We start from the raw sequence: 24,043 nt of genomic DNA, 5'->3' as shown, positions 1-24,043 counted from the left end.
TCTTCCAGACCTCAGGTTTTATAGGTTTCCACCTTCAGATAACACACATGTTCACATGTATGTATATAGTTTCCAAACATCAATGTCATTTCAAAAATAGTATGGACACACAATTCTACTGTGAGTGTGTGTCTACTTGTGCCCATAGTGTTGGTCAATGGCGTCCAACTCATTAGCCTCTTTGGATTAAGTAATGACTTTTCACCTAGTGTCCCTTCCTCTAGTCCAGTGACCAAGACATACACATATGACTTTTCACCTAGTAACTTCCTCTAGTAACCCTTCCTCTAGTCCAGTAGCCTTCATATGGCCCAAGACACTCAAGTCTATGTTGTTTCAGTTTGGCACATTTTCATGGAGTCTACTTCCATTATGCTTACACATGTCTAATGATCCCAGTATGGATTATATTCGCTACTTCTTAGAAAACAATATAGATACTAGAAAATCCCCATGGTGTCAAAGATGTTCTCCTACAGCTCCTGCCTGTAGGAGCTCCTCTGCTCCCACTTCCTCTGGTGTATCACCATCCTCTGCTCCCACTTCCTCTGGTGTATCACCATCCTCTGCTTCCTCATTGCCCGGTGGTCACCCCCTTCTCCTCGCCGGGACTCTGGTGCAGTGGTTTAGATGGTACCACGTGTCGCTTCCTTTCACCTGGACGGCTGTTGCTGTTGCTTGGGCCACCTCGAGGCTGTAATCTCTGCTAAAGGTGCTTCAACAAGTGAGTGAAGGGTCTGAATACTTATGTAAATCTGATATTTCTAAAAAAAAAAAAACTGTTTTTGCTTTGTCATTATTGATGAGGGTAAAAAAAAAAAAAGATTTAATCCTGGCTGTACCATAACAAAATGTGGGAAAAGTCAAGGGGTCTGAATACTTTCCGAAAGCACTGTATAATTGTTCACAAAAACTGCCTTTTATTCCTAATCAACAGATAATCTTTGGTGCTGAAACTTTGCAGATGCTGAACGTACAATAAATGAGTCTTTTGCAATTTATTTGACCACAGGGAACGAGCAGCTGTACATATAATTCACATTTAAACACATGTTTCAAGGTCTGGATGTTGGGGGGTTGTTTATTTTACTGTCATGTTGTTTTTTTGCAGTTTGTCTCTTCTGCTAGCTAAATGGATGCAGGCAGAATCCAAAATCGAGTGTGTGGGTTTAAGAAATCAATATTCCATGGTTCTTGTTAGAGACTGAAGTGCGAACAACTCTTGCTCATTAAAATAATTTATGTCTCAAAGTCTGGGTGAATTCAGGTTGACCTTGCCGTAACAGTTGAACTCGATTTCATCACAAAAGGGAATGGATGGAGTCTCACAAGTTAACCGTTGAGTTGTGCTGTGTCTTGTTTCAAATGTGCAACCCAAACTCCTACAGTTAACCCCTTACACTGTTGGGAATTGGCCTGTATGGATAGGGCTCAATTGAAATGATTGTTACAGAAGAAATGTGGAAAGCGTATACAAAACCGTTGTAGAAAATAAAAGGGAACCGTTTGGAGATTATGGGGAAAAGTATTAGACTGGTGAGGTGAGGACACAACAGTTCACCTGACACAAGTCTGAATCCAAACATTAACACTGTTGATTTCATGTGCATTTTACATTTACTGTCCGTTTCACCTAATTTGTGGATAACGAAATCTGAAAATACTCTGGATACATTCAGTAACATGATAACAATATTATTGGAAAATTTGAGGTAGGTGCAACTTAAGACAAACAAAAAGATGGCAAGGGTTTGAGTGAGAGGTCTAACTGGTGTTTCCAAGCGGCCACACACCTCTCCAAAGTGTGTACGGTTCCTAAGTCATTTCGATGGACTTTTATGACTCAAAGAAGATGTTTCAATCGATAAGGTGCTTTATTGAGGTCTCATAGCTGTGCCGTTGACGAACTTACTTACTTACTTATTTACTGACTTTATTGTCCCCATGGGGATATTTTGTAGCAGTGTCATGTACACGTTTAAAGTGGTGTTTAAATACAAAACAAAATTGACAATACAACTTTCATAACAGTTACATACTAATGGAAGAAAAAAAATGACTAGGCTGCTGGCCTTACTGACTTGATAGGAACATTAGCCTGAGCTATTTATGAGAGATAATACACCTGGCACAAATGATTGACTAGTTGTGTTTTTCCTGCTGAGGGGTGCCCTATACCTGCGTCCAGAGGGGAGTAGTTCAAAGTCCAGGTACAGGGGGTGGCTTGGGTCTAAAATTATTTTGTGAGCCTTGCGGAGGGCCCTGACCTTAAAGATCTCATCCAGGCCCGTATGTTTGACTCCAAGTACCTTGCTTGCTGTGGTGATAATCCTTCTCAGCATATTTCTCTGTCTGACAGTGGCATTGCCAAACCAACAAACAATACAAAAAGTTCAAATATTCTCAATGAAAGATTTGTAAAACAGAGTCAGTATAGTAGAGTCTACATTAAAAGATCCCAGCGTTTTGAGAAAGTACAGTCTCTGTTGGCTCTTTTTGTGGATCAGGTCTGTACATTTACTCCACTGAAGCCTTTTGTCCAAGAGGACAGCCAGGTATTTGTATTCCTCTACAATCTCTATATTCTGACCTCTGATAGATGTTGCAGAGGTACGGTAGGTGTTGTACACTTCCTGAAGTCTATGCACATCTCTTTGGTCTTATTGGTATTGAGGACCATGTGTGATTGGTCACACCACTCTACAAAGTCATCTAGGACCGGGCCATGATGTTCCTCGTCATCATGCAACAGGCTGATCAAGGCAGTGTCATCAGCTAACTTAACGAGGTGTCTGTCAGAATGGGAACTAGTACAACTATTAGTGTACACGATGTACAGGAGTGGGGACAAAACACATCCCTGAGGAGAGCCTGTGTTGGTATTGCGTATGTCCAACACGTGGGGACCTATTTTGACTCGCTGTGAGCGTTGGCTCAGGAAGTCCAACAGCCACAAAACCAGCCCCCCCATCTAAGGAGAAGTCCTGAATGAGTCTCTGTGCCAGAATGTAGGGCTGGATTGTGTCAAAGGCAGAAGAAAAGTCAACAAACAGAAGCCTAACATGGGATTTGGAACCCTCTAGATGTCTATAGACCATGTTAAGGAGGCTAAGAATGGCATCATCAACTCCTCTGCTACGCTGATAGGCAAACTGAAATGGGTCGAGAAGCTTCTGGGTGATGCTGAGAATATGACTTTTCACAAGTTTCTCAAGGCATTTCATTACTAAGGATGGCAAGGCGACAGGGCGGTTGTCATTCAGCACAGAGGGATTAGATGCTTTAGAAATTGCTATAATTATTGACTTTTTCCACAATACTGGCACGTGTTGCTGGTCGAGGGAGGATTGGAAAGCAGAGTGTTTTAACACAAGCACACTTGTAGTTTTCTTTCGAACACAGCCCTGCATCCAATCCTTTATACAATTACTGTTGTTTATGCAATCCAAACACAGTCCATTATAAATCGCAATCTGGGTCAGGTGAGCATCATTTGAAAGCTGTTTCTATTGCCAAAATGACGAGCTTAAAAATAACATACGATCTTACAATGTTAGCCTTTTTTCACGGAGCAATTCAAAAAGGAGATCGTCATTTTGGTGGCATAGGATGGAGTCATGAGTGCATTCAGATGCAAGGTCCACTGCAAATTGTCTTCACAGCACAACAAACATTCTGTTCAGGACAACTCAGGGTATAATGCCATGTCATCTTGTAACTGTACAGTACATCAAACATAGTGGTCATAAACGTTGACACTGTAAACTATGTGTGATTTATGATATGGAAATGTGAAGGTCACATTTGGACTTACTTGTGTTTGGCTTGCTTGTAGGACATCAAAGCGGTATTTATTATAATCCTCAAAGTCTAATCTTTCAAAATACATTGAGTCCTCGTCATTTACAGCATTTCCTTCACTCAGACAACAAACTATTTTCAAAAGTTGCCCAATTAGCGGGAGGGATGGGTGCAACTTCTAGTCATGTGCAGTGCTCAAGTTCAGATCGTCTGTCAGTCAAAACCCATACAGATCTGTGAAGCAAAGAGCCCGAGCTCTGATAGTCATGTATAGCATGTTACTGTACAGCCACTGCGTTCCAATTTAGGAGCTCATCAGTGTCCAAATCTGCAAGTTTCAAACCGTATACGGGTATGAGTGTGAAGGGTTAATGGCAGGATGTGCCATGGCCATTATGGAGACAAGCATTAGTACAGAATGTGATAACTGAGGGACACTTTAAGGGATGTTTTTCTAAGAGCCAAACAGCAATAGAACAGTACACCTCTTGCCCAATGAAACCATTGGCACCGAGTCTGCATTCTTCTGTACCAATACGGAGAGTTCAGGTCTGTCAATGTTAGACATTTGTGAGAAAAATGTCATACGTTTTACTTGAAAGTCTTTTAATGAGTCTTAATCCATTTATGTCCTTGCCTAAATTAATTTCCCCAACGAGACTAGTTCATTCAGGGCCACAGTTGGTGTGCTTCCGGACCCAAATGTTTTCAAAGCTACTTATCATAACTTCTAAGCTCGTCTTGTTTATATGAGAAGAAAAATATGATTTGAATAAGCTTTTAATCTGCAGAGAAATGACCCAAAGGACGTTGCCAGTTTGAGCAAAGCATTTCATCAGTGTAGAATCTATTTAGCAGGAGGGATTTCTGTTATTAAACGTGACAAACATATCGCAGGAGGAACAATCAAAGTAACTGGTCAAGTGAATCAAGCATAACAAACATGCACCTTTTCATTTGATTCTTAGAGAAGTACACATTTGTGTCAATTTTAAGGGTGTAGTTCAGTGAGCCATGCTTGTGTAATGAGAAACCTTGCCTAAGGCATGTTAGCTACCCAAGGCTTGTGTTAGCGCCCCAAGCAAATGCCTAGGCTATAGTTCTTAGGGCTAGGCTAACACAGTCTTGTGATGAGCCGGAAACCCAGATTCAAACATCTTTGGCATCGTAATGTACACTTCTACTATATCTTGGTAAAGTACTTCATAAGTTGACATAATAGACCATAATGCCAAAATGAGGGTTCTTTGAGATTTTGTGAGCGATACTTATCTCAGATTTAATTATATTGTGTTGGAGAAGAGCTGTATCTCACTGTTGCAACACTGCATTGTGGCGTTTGTCTCGATACGCTTGCTGTTGTGAGCTCAATTCTCTGAAATTGCAAGCAACCCATTTTCAAGGGGACATTTTCTAATATCCAGTGACAGAGACACAGAATGTTCTCACTGGTTGAATTGAAATATGGTATTATATCACTCCACCATCATTGATCTAGACAGACACCATTATGTGAGGCACTTGAACAGATCCAACACTCCGTTTTGTTTCTTCGCTTAGAAACACATTGATGAACGAACGCCAGATGGAGAAAGCACCACTCAGTCTTAAAATCCATTTGAATCTCCTGTCATTCTCGGAGTGTAATGCTGAGATTATGCATTCACCTCCAAAAAACAAAATTAATGCAACGCTCAAACCCAGTGGGGGAAAAAGATAAAAGTCAATGTGCTAAATATACTGATCTCTGAGATAAAAAGTTAAAGCTGAGGCTTCTCAAACACATTTCTGCCAGCGGTGTGTCATGGCTCAGCTGTGAAGTCAAACCATTATGTGTGGAGAGAGAGAAACTATCGCAGTTCTGGGTCTTGACTTCATTGGAATTGCTGGTAAGTGGGGCTATGGCACACTAGTCTCCAAAGTTAGATTACTTTGAAATAAGTGCCATATGATCAAAGATATTACCAAAGAATAACGAAGTATTTGAGCCAGTGGGAAAGTGCCCTGAATTTCTTTCCCTTCTAGGAAAGCCACGTATCCAAATTGATGAAGAAGCAGCTATACTACAATGTCACCATGTGCGCTATTGGCAGTGGTAAAATGACGTTGACCTCCAGTTATTTGGCAGAGCTGAAATACCTCCATTTGCAGAATTTCTAAGCACAGATACTGCTGGGAGGCATCTGAATGCAATGCAGTATTATACCTACCTGGGACACAGTTCATTCAGCTGTGTATTTGACTAGATTTGTTTCTCTCCATGTAATGTGTCTAAATACATAATGAGTTGAAATATTACATACATACCGTACAGTCCATTTGGAAAATATTCAGACCCTTTCCATTTTTTCCACATGTTGTTACTTTACAGCCTTATTCTAAAAAGGATGACATTTTTCCTTTCATCACAATACCCCATAATGAAAAATTAATAACAGGTTTTAATACATTTTTGAAAAAATATATTAAAAATGTTTCCATTGTTCATCCTTGTGATGTTTCTACAACTTGATTGGAGTCCACCTGTGGTAAATGCAATTGATAAGACATGATCGTAAAGGCACAGGTCTATATAAAGGTCCCCAGTTGACAGTGTGTGTCAGAGCAAAAATCAAGCCTTGAGGTCGAAGGAGTTATCTGTAGAGCTCCGAGACAGGATCGTGTCGAAGTGTACCAAAACTTTTCTGCAGCTTTGAAGGTCCCTAAGAACACAGTGGCCTCAATCATTAAGGGGCCATTTAGTCCTACGGTACACAAGTTGGCGGGTACTTTTATGAAAGTAGTGTGTTGGTCGACAGTAAGCTAGGTGTTTGATACATTGTAAAACATTTAAATGAAAAGTTGTCACACTAACTTACTGTCAGCCAATTACCTGTAAGGTACTGTAAGAAAAGGGTACAGTATTTACCTGTAAATTCCAAAGAAACATTGGTTTAACATTACATTACTGTAATGTACTGTTAAACCAAAGTTTCTTTAGAATTGACGGTAACATACTGTAGATTTTTTACAGTAACTTCTGCCAGAAAGTTATTGTAAAAATAACATAACTGTTTACTGTGTAGGTCTAGTAGTAAATGGGAATCATCAAATTGGCTGGTATTGGAACATCTTTTGTTTGTCTGTGGTGATTCATCGGGGTAGGTTCAATGCAGTGCAGACTGGACGTCACTAATGATGAAAAGGAGCTGTCAATATCATGCGACAGGTCCCCATTCACAACGTTGGAACCTACTATTACTCACAACATGACCTACGGCTGCTATTTATATTTCTACTATCATGTCTTTATACACAGACTTGTATGTAGATATACAGTGTATTCAAACCCCTTGATTTTTTCCCACATTTTGTTACGTTACAGCCTTATTCTAAAATGTTTTTTTTATTTTTTATTCCCCCCATTAATCTACACACAAAACCCATAATGACAAAGCAAAAACTGTCTCCAAAATTGTAGATACATGAAATGTACATACATTAAAATGACTGTGCAGTTAAACAGCTTGGAAAATTCCAGAAAATTATGTCATGGCTTTAAAAGTTTCTGTTATTCTGCTAATTGACACCATTGGACTCAATTGGAGGTGTACATGTGGATGTATTTCAAGGCCTACCTTCAAACTCAGTGCCTTTTTGCTTGACATCATGCTGGAGGAAACAGGTACAAAAGTATCCATATCCACAGTAAAACAAGTCCTATATCGACATAACTTGAAAGGCCACTCAACAAGGAAGAAGTCACTGCTCCAAAACCGCAATAAACAAAAACAGACAAAGGTTTGCAACTGCACATGGGGACAACGATTGTACTTTTTGTTCTCTGGTCTAATGAAACAAAAATAGAACTGTTTGGCCATAATGACCATCGTTATGTTTGGATGAAAAAGGGGGATGCTTGCAAGCTGAAGAACACCATCCCAACTGTGAGGCACGTGGGTGGCAGCATCATGCTGTGGGGGTGCTTTGCAGCAGGAGGGACTGGTGCACTTCGCAAAATAGATGACATCATGAGGGGGGGGAATTATGTGGATATATTGAAGAAACAGCTCAAGACATTAAAGAAGTTAAAGCTTTGGGTCTTCCAAAATGGACAATGACCCCAAGCATACTTCCAAATTTGTGGCAAAATGGCTTAAGGACAACAAAGTCAAGGTATTGGAGTGGCCATCACAAAGCCCTGTCCTCAATCCTATAGAAAATGTGTGCGAGCAAGGAGGCCTACAAACCTGACTCAGTTACACCAGCTCTGTCAGGAGGAATGGGCCAAAATTCACCCAACTTACTGTGGGAAGCTTGTGGAAGGCTACACAAAACATTTGACCCAAGTTAAACAATTTAAAGGCAATGCTACCAAATACTAATTGAGTGTATGTAAACTTCTGAACTACTGGGAATGTGATGAAAGAAAGAAATGCTGAAATAAATAATTATCTCTATAATTCTGACATTTCACATTCTGTGATCCTAACTGACCTAAGACAGGGCATCTTTACTAGAATTAAATATCAGGTATTGTGAAAAACTGAGTTTAAATGTATTTGGCTAAGGTGTATGTAAACTTCTAGCTTCAAATGTATATTAATAAAGTTGTAAATAGTCTAACTTTAGCACTTGAGGAATACACATCTGTAAGCCTCATTGATATTACAAAACTGTCACTGTGCAACCTTAATATGGAAGACAATACAGCAGAACACATGAACAGCAATGACATTTACTCCCATGGCTGGTTTAAAAAGGATATATCTTAAAGCCACGCCGCTACTAAGCCACACCTCCAGTTCAGGGTACAACTTCCTAGGTCTAGGCCCCTTTTTTCTCAATTTCCGCCTGAATGACGTGGCCAAAGTAAACTGCCTGTTGCTCAGGCCCTAATGCCAGGATATGCATATAATTGTTACCATTGGAAAGAAAACACTTTGAAGTTTGTCGAAATGCTAAAATCATGTAGGAGAATATAACACAATAGATATGGTAGGAGAAATGCAAAGAAAAACCAAGCAGATTTTGTTTTTTGAGAGACCATCCTCTTAGAGTGGCAAGTATAAGGTCATATTGAAAATTATCTCTCTGGATGCAATTCCTTTGGCTTCCACAGGGTGTCAGGAGTCTATGTTCAAGGTTTCAGGATTGTAACTTCAAAAACAAATAAGAAATATCAGTTTTAGTACAGGGACACAGTCTTGGAAATTTGTGTTTGCGCACGCCATGAAGACAGGACTTACCTGCTAAAATTGGTTTCCTATTGAACATACTTCTTTCCGTAAGAAATATTATAGTTTTATTACATTTTAGGGTATCTGAGGAGTAGATAGAAACATATTTTGACTTGTTGAAACAATGTTTAGGGGTAGACTTTCTGATTTTTCTTTCTCTGCATGTGGATTACTCAAATCGATGGCGCCAACTAAACAGATTTTTGGGGATATAAAGAAGGATTTTATCTAACAAAATGACACTACATGTTATAGTTGGGACCCTTTGGATGAAAAATCAGAGGAAGATTTTTTTAAAGTAAGTGAATATTTAATCGCTATTTATGAATTTATGAAACCTGTGCCGGTGGGAAAATATTTTCATGTGGGGCACCGTCCTCAAACAATCGCATGGCATGTTTTCGCTGTACTAGCTACTGTAAATCGGACAGTGCAGTTAGATTAACAATAATTTAAGCTTTCAGCCAATATAAGACACTTATATGTACCTAAATGTTTAATATCCATAATTTGTATGATTATTTATTCGAATTGCACACCCTCCAGTTTAACCGGAAGGTGTCCCCACTAGCCCTAAGTTAAAAACATTAAAGGTTCCCCCGAGAAGCCCTCAACTAACCAAAAGTACAAATATGAACCATTGACTAGCAATGAGGATCTCCATGGTTCTTCGAGTCACCACTAATTCTAAGAATATATTGTGATAATTGCTTTGCAATGACTCACCACACTCAGCTAATATATATTCATGTTTACCCTCAGAGATGGTATTAAAATGCAGGAGAAGCGTCTCTTCAACTTAAAACACTAGCTCTTCTGAAAGCAGGCCTGGGACTATCAGATACTAGCTATACCCGCTTCTGTTGCACCAAATCACATTTCACCTCTCTGCCAGATGCAGTGGTTTAGCATTCAGGGAGATTCATATATCCAAATTTACTTGAGATGAAACTTCAGATTGAGCCGCTGAGGACTTCCCTGCTAAATTGTTCAGCTCCAGTGTGCGGAGCAGAGTGGAGCTCTCTTGAATTAGGCGGGCGGTACGTTAGCTAGCGCGGGTTATGAGATACCCTTATCAAGATGGCAGGCAGGCCTACATAATAAATGTGGAAATAAAGCAGCCAGCATCTGTGATCCGCTGCAACATACAGCCCTTTCTTTCTGGTTATATCAGAGGCACATAATAAAGCTTTGTTTAATGCCGCAGCTCCTCTCCTCTGCTCTCTTCTCTTCTGTCAGGGCAGAGCTGACAAATGAAAGGGCCCTCTTGACTCCCAGATAAGCCCAGGAGATCCCGGGCTAGGAATCATGGGCCATGGAAAGAGCTGTATGTATTCCTGTAATTATCCCATCCAGGCTGGCTGTGAGTGAGTGAGTAAGAGACAGAGACATGTGTCTGCTACCTCTCAATTATAACATTTTTCAATTGTACACCGGGGGGGGGGGGGGGGCGCATGTGCATGTGCGTGCGTGCGCGTGCATAGCAATAGCCAAATTGTTGTATTGAAGGTTTCTCCTGTAAGCTGTTTTGTTGTGACCGTGTCCGCCGCTCAGCTTTAGCCAATTAAAAATCAATTAATGAGTTCAAAGTCCTCTTGCGGGCTAATGGGATATGTATGGTTGGACTGATAAGAGTCACTGTAGGTATCCTCATACGCACGCCACGCTTTTGTTTACCATTATATTTCAACAATAGCAGTATTTTATTTTTCTGCATACAGAAAGCAATTTGTTCGAGGTATAAGCTAATTAGCTAACACCTTTTGTTTCTAACCTCAGTGGAACATTGAGCTAATTTCTTGTTGTATTTTTTAGTATTTGTGTCCAGAGGGGTTTATGGAGTAACTCGGGAGAAAATGCCCTACATTCACATCGGATAATGAGGCATTACATTATTGTAATCTCTCAAACAAACCTTAATTCTTACAACATATTTATTTATTCAAATAGTTGGGGAAGTGGTGTGTAGTATATTCTGTGTGTGTTTACAATTAATATCCCTGACAGAGAGATTGACAGGAGTTAGGAGAATAAATTGCTTGATGTAGCCTATTGCTTGTCCATTTCTCAAGATGCCTGATCTGACATTAATGAGTCAGTAGCCTCATGAGTCAAAGGTAGATAGACTGTACTGGGCACTCAATTTATTTTATTTTCCCTCCCTCTTCTTCCTCTATCCCCCCTATCCCATCCCCCAGGAGCCAGGCGCCTTACAGGCCCATCCTCCTCTATCTGTGGTCTGTGTAGCCATCCGCCCTGCAGCGCAGCAACCCACAGGAGGGTCATTGGAGGTCATCCGACTGACAGACCAATCTGAGACTTGCGTTTACTTCCCGTGACCCAATCCGTCACTCAAAAACACACCGCCGCCACCTTGTCTCACCCTACCGTAACCTGTCTCATGCCCCATGAGCTCAACAAGCTCAATGACAGGACACGGGATCTTATCAGGGCTGCTGAGTCCGCCGGGGACCGACCCCAACACACAGGTAGGTAAGCCAGCCTCAGTCTTCTGGGTGGAGGTGGTTAGGTTCAGGAGGGGATGGGGTAGGGTAGAAGCAGAACAGGGCCTAAGAAGATGCAGGTTAGCCAAAGTGTTGGTATGCTATCTGTTCTTAGACAACCTGTTTACATGAGCTGGTATTAACATTTATGAATTGCTTAAGTAATGTCAAGTCATTCAGAAATATAACCTTCCTGGAGAAGCAGAGAGTTGTGCAGCTGACAACGGGTTGAGGTGCAGACCTTATTTGACAGTAGGATGTCAGCAGAAGAAAGGCTGAATCCACCAATGTCAACTCCCACTAGTCACCTATGTCAACAACCTGTCTCACCAGTCAACCCTGCAGCAAAGACTGTCATTACAATACAATACACACCCACATTTACCATAGACAGAGTTAGTGACAGTGATGGTCGAACTGTCTGTCACAGCAACACAATAAATAAGCACCGTTAATGTTGACAACAGAGGATTAATATGCTGTCAAATGGATGACGGATTTAATGTTGCATTATGTCTTCTAGCTGGATGAGGGAGAATTATCCACTGCCTGCGTCAGATGCCTCCTCTCCGTTTTCAATGTACGTTGGGGACTAGATTCATTGTGTCACGCTCCACCTTCTCTAGTATCATCTTTAACAACTGTAAGTGACATGTTTACAAGTCCTCTCATTTGGAATCATTGCCTTATCTATTTTCTCCTTCTGTATGTGATCAGCCATGAGAAGCTTCTCCCTTGTGGCTGAGGAGAGTAAATGCATGTCAGAGATCAGTAACAGCTTGGCTAGAGAGCGAGCAAGCGAGAGAGAGAGAGAGAGAATTAATAAATACACAGCAAATTGGTCAGTGTTACCTCTGTGGAGAGGAAAAGCGGTCTCATCAAAACCCCTCCCATCATTATCATATTTCCCATCCTGCTCTACTGCAGGTATAATATTTGGGGATTGTTTTTAATATCTGTGTTTTTGCATGTACATTGATAACCCTGACAATCATTCTGAATGCGGAGTGTGGTTGACTAAAAAGTCCAACTGTTGGCTGGATTCCAATATAAATTACACATCTGTAATGTGGCCTGTAATCCACAAGATTCCTAACATCACTGTGTATGGCAAAATTTGGCCATAAAAGTAAGGCTTTATGATGTTTTCAGAGCCCTTGACTTTTTCCCAGAAAATGTACATTACAGCCTTATTCTAAAATGATTTGAATAAAAAACGTCCCTCATCAATCTACATACAATACCCCATTATGACAAAGCAAAGACTGTTTTTTAGAATTTTTTTGCAAATGTATAATAAAAAATAAAAAAACAGAAACACCTTATTTACATACGTATTCAGAACCTTTGCTATGAGACTCGAAATTGAGCTAAGGTGCATCCTGTTTCTATTGATTATCCTTGAGCTGTTTTTACAACTTGATTGGAGTCCACCTGTGGTAAATTAAATTGATTGGACATGATTTGGAAAGGCACACACCTGTTTATATAAGGTTGCACAGTTGACAGCGCGTGTCAGAGCAAAAACCAAGCCATGAGGTTGAAGGAATAGTCTGTAGAGCTCCAAGACAGGATTATAATGTAACAAAAAGTGGAAAAAGTCAAGGGGTCTGACTACTTTCCGAATGCACTGTATTTACTATATTTTTGTAAAGAATTTAATTTAATGTTAACATTTGGCTACAGTATGAACTCACTCGGTGAAGTACACAGGACTGTATATTAACTAATTCAACAACCTTGTCTCTGTTACCAACAAATCATCGGTGGGAACACCGGGAAAGTATATTGGAGACATGGCTTAGTGGCTTAGTGAGGGCGTGGCTTTCAAGTTGTTGTTTTTGGCCACCCATGAGTGGAAGTGTTGTACCAGTTCAATTGGTCTATGGTTATGTTTATTGTAGTTTCATCATGTTTTTGGCTGTTTCTGATGTCCTTGTAAATGCTTGTAAAAGATTGTTTGACCTTGAAGAAAATATTGATGTGCCATGCAACCTTCTCAAAAAACCTTGTTGTGTAACGTTTAAAAAATACTGGGAGGCATTATTGCAGTGACTCCATGGGTGTAAATGAAATTCACTTCCTAGTGTTACAAAGTACTGTGTGAGGTGTTATTGCAAAACACTAAAAGTGTAACAGCATCAACACTAAGCACAGTGTTAATTTAACCCTAAAGGTGTTATTGCATAGACACTGAACGTATAACAGCATCAACACTAAGCACAGTGTTAATTTAACCCTAAAGGTGTTATTGCATAGACACTAAAAGTGTAACAGCATCAACACTAAGCACAGTGTTAATTTTACCCTAAAGGTGTTATTGCATAGACACTGGAACATTACATTGAATGTAACCGGTTGATGCTATTCACTGAATATCATGTTTGTTGACTCGCACACCAATGAATGGCATTGCCTGTTATTACATAGGCCTCTAGGTGGTCTTTATGCTATATGTTTCCCTTCTAATTTTTTTTAGAAACATTTCAAATGGATGCTGAGTAAAAGTAATCCTAAAAAGCATCGAGTAAAATTAATTGTCAGTGTGGTGGAATTGGGTTTTTAAAGCGAGTTTACCCATGCATGTGTTGGCAAGATTTTCAAATCAAGTTGTATTTGTCACATGCGCTGAATACAACAGGTGTAGATCTTACAGTGAAATGCTTACTTACAAGCCCTTAAACAACAAGGCAGTTCTAAGAAAAATACCAACAAAAAAAGTAAGAGATAAGAATAACAAATAATTAAAGAGCAGCAGTAAATAACAATAGCGGGGCTATATACGGGGGTACCGGTACAGAGTCAATGTGCGGGGGCACCGGTGTCAAGGTAATTGAGGAATATGTACATGTAGGTAGAGTTATTAAAGTGACTATGCATAGATAATAAAAGAGTAGCAGCAGCGTATAATGGGGGGGTGCAATGCAAATAGTCTAGGTAGCCATTTGATTAGCTGTTTAAGAGTCTTATGGCTTGGGGGTAGAAGCTGTTTAGAAGCCTCTTGAACCTAGAATTGCTGCTCCGGTACTGCTTGCCGTGCGGTAGCAGAGAGAACAGTCTATGACTAGGGTGGCCCGAGTCTTTGACAACTTTTAGGGCCTTCCTCTGACACTGCCTGGTATAGAGGTCCTGGATGGCAGGAAGCTTGGCCCCGGTGATGTACTGGGCCGTACGCACTACCCTCTGTAGTGCCTTGCGGTCGGAAGCCGAGCTGTTGCCATACCAAGCAGTAATGCAACCCGTCAGGATGCTCTCGATGGCGCAGCTGTAAAACTGTTTGAGGATCTGAGGACCCATGCCAAATCTTTTCAGTCTCCTGAGGGGGTATAGGTTTTGTCGTGCCCTCTTCACGACTGTCTTGGTGTGTTTGGACCATGTTAGTTTGTTGGTGATGTGGACGCCAAGGAACTTGAACGTCCTGGTAATCCGTCTGGCCCTGCGGCCTTGTGATTGTTTACCTGTTTAAAGGTCTTACTCACATCGGCTGCGGAGAGCATGATCACACAGTTGTCCAGAACAGCTGATGCTCTCATGCGTGTTTCAGTGTTACTTGCATTGATGCGTTATTTAGCTTGTCTGGTAGACTCGTGTCACTGGGCAGCTCTCTGCTGTGCTTCCCTTTGTAGTCTGTAATAGTTTGGAGGCCCTGCCACATCCGAAGAGCGTCAGAGCCGGTGTAGTACGATTCGATCTTAGTCCTGTATTGACTCTTTGCCTGTTTGATGGTTCGGGCATAGCGGGATTTCTTATTAACTTCCGGGTTAGAGTCCCGGTCCTTGAAAGTGGCAGCTCTACCCTTTAGCTCATTGCAAATGTTGCCTGTAATCCATGGCTTCTGGTTGGGGTACGTACGTACGTACAGTCACTGTGGGGACGACGTAATCGATGCACTTATTGATAAAGCCAGTGACTGATGTGGTGTACTCCTCAATGCCATCGGAAGAATCCCAGAACACATTCCAGTCTGTGCTAGCAAAACAGTCCTGTAGTTTAGCATCTACTTCATCTGACCACTTTTTTTATTGACCCAGTCACTGGTGCTTCCTGCATTAATTTTTGCTTGTAAGCAGGAATCAGGAGGATAGAATTATGGTCCGATTTGCCAAATGGGGGCGAGGGAGAGCTTTGTACGCATCTCTGTGTGTGGAGTAAAGGTGGTCTATATTTTTTTTCCTCTGGTTGCACATTTGACATGCTAATAGAAATGAGGTAAAACTGAAGTTTCTCTGCATTAAAGTCCCCGGCCACTAGGAGCTCTCTCTCAATGAGCATTTTCCTGTTTGATTATGGCGGTATACAGCTCATTGAGTGTTTTAGTGCCAGCATCAGTCTGTGGTGGTATGTAGACAGCTGCAAAAAATACAGATGGAAACTCTCTTGGTAGATAGTGTGGTCTACAGCTTATGATGAGATACCCTACATCAGGCGAGCAAAGCCTCAAGACTTCCTTAGATATTGTGCACCAGCTGTAGTGTCTGAATATATGCATAGGCCCCTGCCCCATGTCTTACTAGAGGCTGCTGTTCTATCCTAGAGTTGTATGTTCTTAATGTCGTCCTTCGACTTGGTGAAACATAAGATATTACAGTTTTTAATGTCCCGTTGTTAGGATATATACGTGCTTTCCGTTCGTCCCATTTATTTTCCAGCGATTGAACGTTAGCTAGCAGGACGGAAGGCAAAGGCAGATAAGCCACTCATCGCCTGATCCTCACAAGACACTCTCATTTTTTCCAGCTAAATCTCAGTTTCCTTCTCCGCCGAATGACGGGGATCTGGGCCTGGTTGTGTGTCTGTAGTATATTCCTCCCCTCCAACTCTTTGAAGAAAAACTCTTCATCTTATCTGAGGTGAGTAATCGCAGTTCTGATGTTTCAGCTCTTTTCGATCATAAGAGACGGTAACAGCAACATTATGTACAAAACAAGTTACGAACAACGCGAAAAGAAAAAAAATTGGCATGGTTGGTTAAGAGCCGATAAGACGGTAGCCATCCCTTCCGGCGTCATCACATTAGTTATTATTGTTAAATGCAAATAGCCTCTCATTATCCCCACATTGGATGAATTATAGCTTGCACCCTCTCACTTTGAAAGAAAGAATTATATACTGCCCTATATATTCATTCAACTGAATTGAGGCCATGAGAAGAATGGGAAACAGTTTCCCTTTTTCTACATATCCTCCTATTCGGAGGGAGTGGAGACTAGAGAGGAGCCGCCACAGTGCACAGATGCTTTTCAAAGGCCTTATGCCAAATATGCCCCCTGTGTGGTGATTGGTACAGCGATTTGGTAAATATTTGATAGCGTGGCCTCATGTCTTTGAATCGCTGGGTCCTTTAGGAGTTGTTTTTAGGTCAGTCTGAGAGACCGTCACTGTTGATACAGGGCAGTACAGGACGTGGTAGGCGGAGAGTATGTTTGAATTTGACCCAGTTCAGAAAAAAATACTTCAACTCTGTACAAAGTATGTCAAAAGATAGCAGCGAGCCGTCGCCTCTCGGTTATTGTCCTGCAGAGCAGTAGCTCTCTATCCTCATTCAAGAGCTTTCATCCGTGTTAAACAATATGCCCCCCTCTGTGACTGAACAGAAGTGCTGAAGAGTGAGGGGAGAGAAAACACTAAAGGGAAAATAAAGGTTATTTACTTCAAGATATTGATTGAGTCCAAAATAATATTATGATGGGGTGTAGACTGAGAATTACTTTAGCTGTTCAGTGAACCTGAAGATGATGAAGAAGGACCTGTATCCAATACTTATGATTAATAGTGCGTACTTGTTATGATAAACAGGACTCTTGACATGTGACCTTCGGTCTTCTGTCTTTCTCACCCTGTTTCAAATCCGACACTACAAAGTAATGGCAACTTGAGACTAGTGACATAACTATTTATGTACCATGGTGTCAAGTAGAACGATAACTGACTTGGGCCTAATGCATGAATCTCTCAACATCATCCTGTACCACAGCTTAAATTGTTGTGTCCTCTGAGACCTTCTGTAGCAGCAACAATATCCATTGTATCATTTCTTGTCTGTTGATGATAATAGTGAAATACTTGATTCAGTACAAGTGGGCCCATTGTCCACAGGCCTAGGAAGCCATGATGTTGACTGGACTGGATACAGAAGACAGAGCAGTGACGTCACCAGGTTTTATTAGGAATGTGGGCATTGGGGAGCAGTTGATACTATCTGTGAAGGCTCGTTGGAGACCCAGTTAATGGAAAACTGTTATGTAAATCCAATCTAATTCCAATTAGAACCACGCTACTCATGTCTAAGGTATGCAGAGGGAAGGTGGAGTGGAGTGGGGGGGTTGTTAAATTATATTATTACTGCGGGTAATTTGCACAAACTGATCGGCAGTAGGGCAATATTTGCTTTCACCCTGGTATCAACTACCATTATTAAACCAAATAGGGAAAAAAAATCTTATTTTGCTTAGTTTTCAGATTTGATGAATGAACCCTTTCGGATGGCACAGATCTCTTCCTTCAAAATAGGTCATTATTTCATTCCGCTCCTTTCATTTGGTTGGTCATACTTCAGCAGATATATGTCCGAGTTCATAGTTTCTCAATATACATTGTTATGATCAGATCCTTTATGCAGTATGCATCCCTATTGAACACGACATGCATGGTGTAGGCCCGCCAAACTCAACTCTGGGCCTCGAAGCAAGTGCCACTGCGTTTTTCATTGTTCGCCTCTAATCAGGGACTGACGTAGACCTGAGACACCAGATGAGTGCAATTCATTTTCAAGTAGAACAAAAAACCAGCAGAGTCCGGACCTCGTAGGGTAAGAATTGAATACCCCTGGTGTAGGCAATACATTGTCATCTTCCTCTAGAACACATGTCAAACTCATTCTACAGCAGGCCGAGCGTCTGCGGGTTTTCGCTCCACCCTTGTACTTGATTGATGATGGTCGCTAATTAGTAAGGAACTCCCCTCACCTCAGTCAAGGCTGCTGAGGGGAGGACGGCTCATAATACTGGCTGGAACAGAGCGGATGGAATGGCATCAAACACGTATTTGATAAAGTTCCACTGATTCCACTCCAGTCATTACCACGAGCCCATCCTCCTCAAATAAGGTGTCACCAACCTTCTGTGCCTCACCTGGCTGTCTAGGTCTTAATTGAAAGGAGAAAAAAAACTCGCAGACACTCAGCCTTCCGTGAAATGAGTTTGACACCCCTGCTCTAGAAATTATGCAGGAACCTCAGTGTGCATCAGTTAATTCCTGAGGACTCATATTATCCTCAAGGTTAATGGTGTGTTCAAAACAACTGGGAACTCTTAAAAACATTTTTTTAAATGAGGTCAGAATATGACATCAGTGATCTTCAGGTCGTAAAGTCGGAGCTTTCCGACTTTGAATTCCGAATTGGAGGACCGTTCAAAAATATATTTTCCCCACTCGCAACTCGAGTTCCCAGTTGTCTTGAACGCACTGAAGACAGAGATTTCCGAGTTCACAGTTGTTTCAAAAATGACATAAGTAGTAGAGGTCGCCCGATTATGATTTTTCAACGCCGATACCGATTATTGAAGGACCCCCCCCCCAAAAAAAAACAGGTACCAATTAATCGGCTGATTTTTTTTAGACAATTTGTGTAAATACACATTTTTGTAATAATGACAATTGCACCAATACTGAATGAACAATGAACACTTATTTTAACTTAATATAATACATTTGGGCTTTTGGATGGGTGTTCTTAGGGTGATTCCACAGGTTGGTGGTATTTTTTGATTTAGCCGTTGCTGACCCCATGCTTACATCTTTATCACAAATAAGACACCTTGGTTATGTTATGTCATAATTACGTAAAATTCTGGCAAATTAGTTCGCAAAGAGCCAGGCGGCCTAAACTGTTGCATATACCCTGACTCTGCGTGCAATGAACGCAAGAGAAGTGACACAATTTCACCTGGTTATTATTGCCTGCTAACCTGGATTTATTTTAGCTAAATATGCAGGTTTAAAAAATATATACTTGTGTATTGATTTTAAGAAAGGCATTGATGTTTATGGTTAAGTAACATTGGAGCAACGACAGTCGTTGATTGATTGTTTTTTATAAGATAAGTTTAATGCTAGCTAGCAACTTACCTTGGCTTACTGCATTCGCGTAACAGGCAGGCTCCTCGTGAGGCAGGTGGTTAGAGCGTTGGACTAGTCAACTGTAAGGTTGCAAGATTGGATCCCCCGAGCTGACAAGGTCAAAATCTGTCGTTCTGCCTCGTTCCTAGGCCGTCATTGTATATAAGAATGTGTTCTTAACTGACTTGCCTAGTTAAATAAAGATTAAATAAAGGTGTAAAAAATATTTAAAAATCCGATTGTTATGAAAACTTGAAATCGGCCCTAATTAATCAGCCATTCCCATTCCTAAGTAGCAAGCTATCCCGTCATAATGACAGGCATTCTCTCAATCGACAAAAGCAGCAGGGAGATCATTGTGATGGTAACACACATACAGAGCATTACATTTACATTTACATTTACATTTAAGTCATTTAGCAGACGCTCTTATCCAGAGCGACTTACAAATTGGTGCTTTCACCTTATGACATCCAGTGGAACAGCCACTTTACAATAGTGCATCTAAGTCTTTTAAGGGGGGTGAGAAGGATTACTTTATCCTATCCTAGGTATTCCTTAAAGAGGTGGGGTTTCAGGTGTCTCCGGAAGGTGGTGATTGACTCCGCTGTCCTGGCGTCGTGAGGGAGTTTGTTCCACCATTGGGGGGCCAGAGCAGCGAACAGTTTTGACTGGGCTGAGCGGGAACTGTACTTCCTCAGTGGTAGGGAGGCGAGCAGGCCAGAGGTGGATGAACGCAGTGCCCTTGTTTGGGTGTAGGGCCTGATCAGAGCCTGGAGGTACTGAGGTGCCGTTCCCCTCACAGCTCCGTAGGCAAGCACCATGGTCTTGTAGCGGATGCGAGCTTCAACTGGAAGCCAGTGGAGAGAGCGGAGGAGCGGGGTGACGTGAGAGAACTTGGGAAGGTTGAACACCAGACGGGCTGCGGCGTTCTGGATGAGTTGTAGGGGTATAATGGCACAGGCAGGGAGCCCAGCCAACAGCGAGTTGCAGTAATCCAGACGGGAGATGACAAGTGCCTGGATTCCAATCTGTAGTGTTAAGGCCTCCACTGTGTCACCTAATACACCTGACGGGTATCGACAATTAATTCATAATTAAAAGTCAAACATGCCTGCCTGCCTTCCTGCCTGCTTCAAGTTTAAGGCCGTAAGACCCAAGTGTTTGCTATCTGTTTATGGTGGATTAACCTCTAAAATTAGATGTGTGACAAAGGGCATGTGGCAGACCATAGAATCTTAATACTTGAGCACATTTAGGCATTTAGGCCCTGTTCAAAAGTAGTGTACTATGTAGGGAATCGGGTGATATTTGGAACGCTGACTCAGTCTCATGGAAAACAGCACCATGAGACATATCAAGTTTCTGTGCATCACTGCACCGCAGTGACATCAACGCCTGCTATTTTAGAGCATGGAACAGTGGGCATTGTGTGTGTGGATTCCTACCTGCGCAATGCTCAATGTGTGTGTGGGTTTTGTGAGTGCTTATTTATGTGCATGTCTGCATACCTGTGTGCGTGTGTTGGTGTATAATCACACCACACGTGTCTGTGTCATATGCCAAGAAATGACCTGTCCACGCGCCCTCTGATTTCCTCACGTGCGCCGGATGCCGCCAGCTTGACTCAGGTCTCTAAACAGAGAGATACAGTAGTTACCTATAGGGTGCCATCCTTCCTACCACCAGGCCCAAGACTACACTACACTAAAGTAAGTGGCTCAGTTGGCCATTACATTACCCAGAGTAATATCCACCTGTAATTAGGCCTGCGCTACTGAGCTCAATGTGTTCTCATGTAAAAACCAGAGCCTCTGGCTGCACGGCTCCACTGAATCATAGTGTCAGACAGCCCCATAAAATGCTCAGTTAAACAATTATGTGCTTTTATAGCTGCCGCACCTGACCGTGAGAACATCATAAGACTGTGTTGTATTTGGAACTGGTCTTGGGAATATTAAACAAACTGTAAAAAATATATATATATATTTTACCAATTGACAAAAATGACATGTTCTTTCCGCTTTGGTTAAACCTAATAAATAACATAAATACAGACTAATATATACTGTATATACAACACGTTTTTTTACATGTATTTTTTTTGTTGTCTTTGGAATGACTTATTTCTTCAATTGCGTTACAAAGCAATTGCAATCAATTTCCTGTTAATCAAAATATTCAGTTGGTTCTGTAACAAAATAATGAATTCAAAATGATTTCTTCACATGAGACTTTCACATTAACTGGTTACAATACAGTCCATCTCATAAATGAAGAGCTTCATTATTACAGTAATGAGATCTATTAGACACAGAGCACTTTTAAAAACTCAATGTTAGCAATGAACATATGATCATTGGTAGAAGAAAAAAGAAAAGAAAAAACAGACCAAATTACCTGGAATGACATTAACTCTCACGGGTGTCCAAAAAGAACAAACTGAAAGCCACACCCTAAAACAGGCCACGCCTCCATCTGTTCTGAAAGGCTTCTGCCACCACATTCCACCCACCACTATGCAATATGAATGCGAACAATATTTAAAAGCTTTCATTACATTTTGTTGTATTTCTCCAGTATATAATACAATGAAAATGCTATAGTAAATGCTACAGTAATGTCTGCAAAAACACCACAGTAAATACTACAGTATAGTGCAATCCGTATTAAAACTTTGTTCCAGAAATGTTTTTTAATTTAAATTTAACTAGGCAAGTCAGTTAAGAACAAATTCTTATTTACAATGACAGCCTAGGAACAGTGGGCTAACTGCCTTGTTCAGAATGACAGATTTTTACCTTGTCCGTTTGAGGTTTCTGTCCAGCAACCTTTTGGTTACTGGCCCAACGCTCTAACCACTAGGATACCTGCCACCCATTATACATTACTATGAGCCGCCCTCATATAACTTTTCTACAGTATGTGTAAAAGTAAAGTGCCATTCTTCCCCTTTATGTCTATATCAGCGCAGTGAGTCAAGGGTTGAGGACAGGACAGGGTAGGGCAGGGTCCACACACACACACAAACACATGGTGATCAAAATGTGGCCAATGTGTGTTAGGGAGGCGTAACAGAGGGGCCTATTTTAGAGAGCCATTCACACGAGGCAGCAGAAACCATAAATCAATCATTCAAAATCATAAACCGATTTTTCCTGCACAACATCACTGCTACACTTTCACTCTCTGATTGGCTTCTCTTTTTAAAGGTAAGTTATAGTCTATGACAACAAAGAATATTCTGAGAAATATGTGAGATCAATAAAAGCAGATAGTTCTTTTGAATGTTTCAAGTATTTTAACATTTTTGGTTAAGGCCATTGTCTAGAGCAATCTGCCATGTAAAATATAATTTGGGTTGACATGGTTCAAAAGGGAAATGTGTTCGCTTTTCAGGGAAGATTTCCTAGAAGTTAATGATAAAAATAGATGAAGTAGTTGCCAGCAGTTGGTTGTGTCCAGTTTGTGTTTACTTCATTGGGGTTAGAGTGTTAATGCTTAAGCGGTCACACCTCATATCTTCACCCATATTTACAACAAGGAATTCTCATAATACATTTTTATTTTATTGGTGTTAGACTTGCTTGGTCGTAAATTGGGGCATTGCTTTTGAGTCCCCTCCCACCGTTACTCAATGGCGCGAGTGGGCAACCTGAGGTGTGTGTGTGTGTGTGTGTGTGTGTCTACTTTATTGTGATGTGTGAGGAGCCCAGAGGGTTTGTCTTAACACGCGGGGCTAATAAGGCTTCTGTACCAGTAGAACAGCATGCCACCGGAAAGGTCACAAGTTTGATCTTTCCTTGTAATGTCACAATGGTGACATTAAAGCAGACAGCCTTTTTACTCAATGGACCTCAGCTATTTGGTGGCCTGGTGCAACAGATACTGCAACAATGCCCTTGGTTTGTCAAAATCTCACCTTGCACAGTAGCTCACGCTAGCACCAAAGGTGATAATGGCTCAAGGGTATAGCACCAGACACTTGAGGGGAGAGGAGAAATGCAGAGAAAATGTAAGGAGAAATGAAAAAAGGGATCTTGAGTATTCAAACGTTTTTCTCCTTCATTCTTCGTTCTCCATCATCAGACAATTCCATCCAAGGACCCTATTAACCTTGACAGTGAACCCCTGTTCTCTGGGTAATAAGAGAGCCAAGGTCAGCCTCTTTTATCCAAGTCAGGACATGAGGACCTTGTGGGGGACCTTGATTATCACCCAGTAGCTCATAATAATCACAAGTCTAATACATGTGTGATGGTAAACTATTACATTATTTTCATATGTGATAATTGTTCCTAGTATGAATCATTGACTCTTACATCTCTGAAACATTCCATATGATGTGAATGTTCTGCCAATAAACACAGCTATGTTGGCTCCCCAGCAGTACTCAGAACA

General features: G+C 41.2%; 1 protein-coding gene across 2 annotated transcripts in view; it reads left to right on the top strand.

Moving 5' to 3' along the window:
- The window catches only part of LOC115106942 (troponin T, cardiac muscle-like), a 309,390-nt gene that overhangs the window by 199,455 nt on the left and 85,892 nt on the right, over positions 1-24,043 (top strand). The window lies entirely within an intron of this gene.

The sequence above is a fragment of the Oncorhynchus nerka genome, linkage group LG23, assembly GCF_034236695.1.
Source record: "Oncorhynchus nerka isolate Pitt River linkage group LG23, Oner_Uvic_2.0, whole genome shotgun sequence".
Classification (NCBI taxonomy): Eukaryota; Metazoa; Chordata; class Actinopteri; order Salmoniformes; family Salmonidae; genus Oncorhynchus; species Oncorhynchus nerka.
This window is presented reverse-complemented; position numbering and strand designations above follow the sequence as displayed.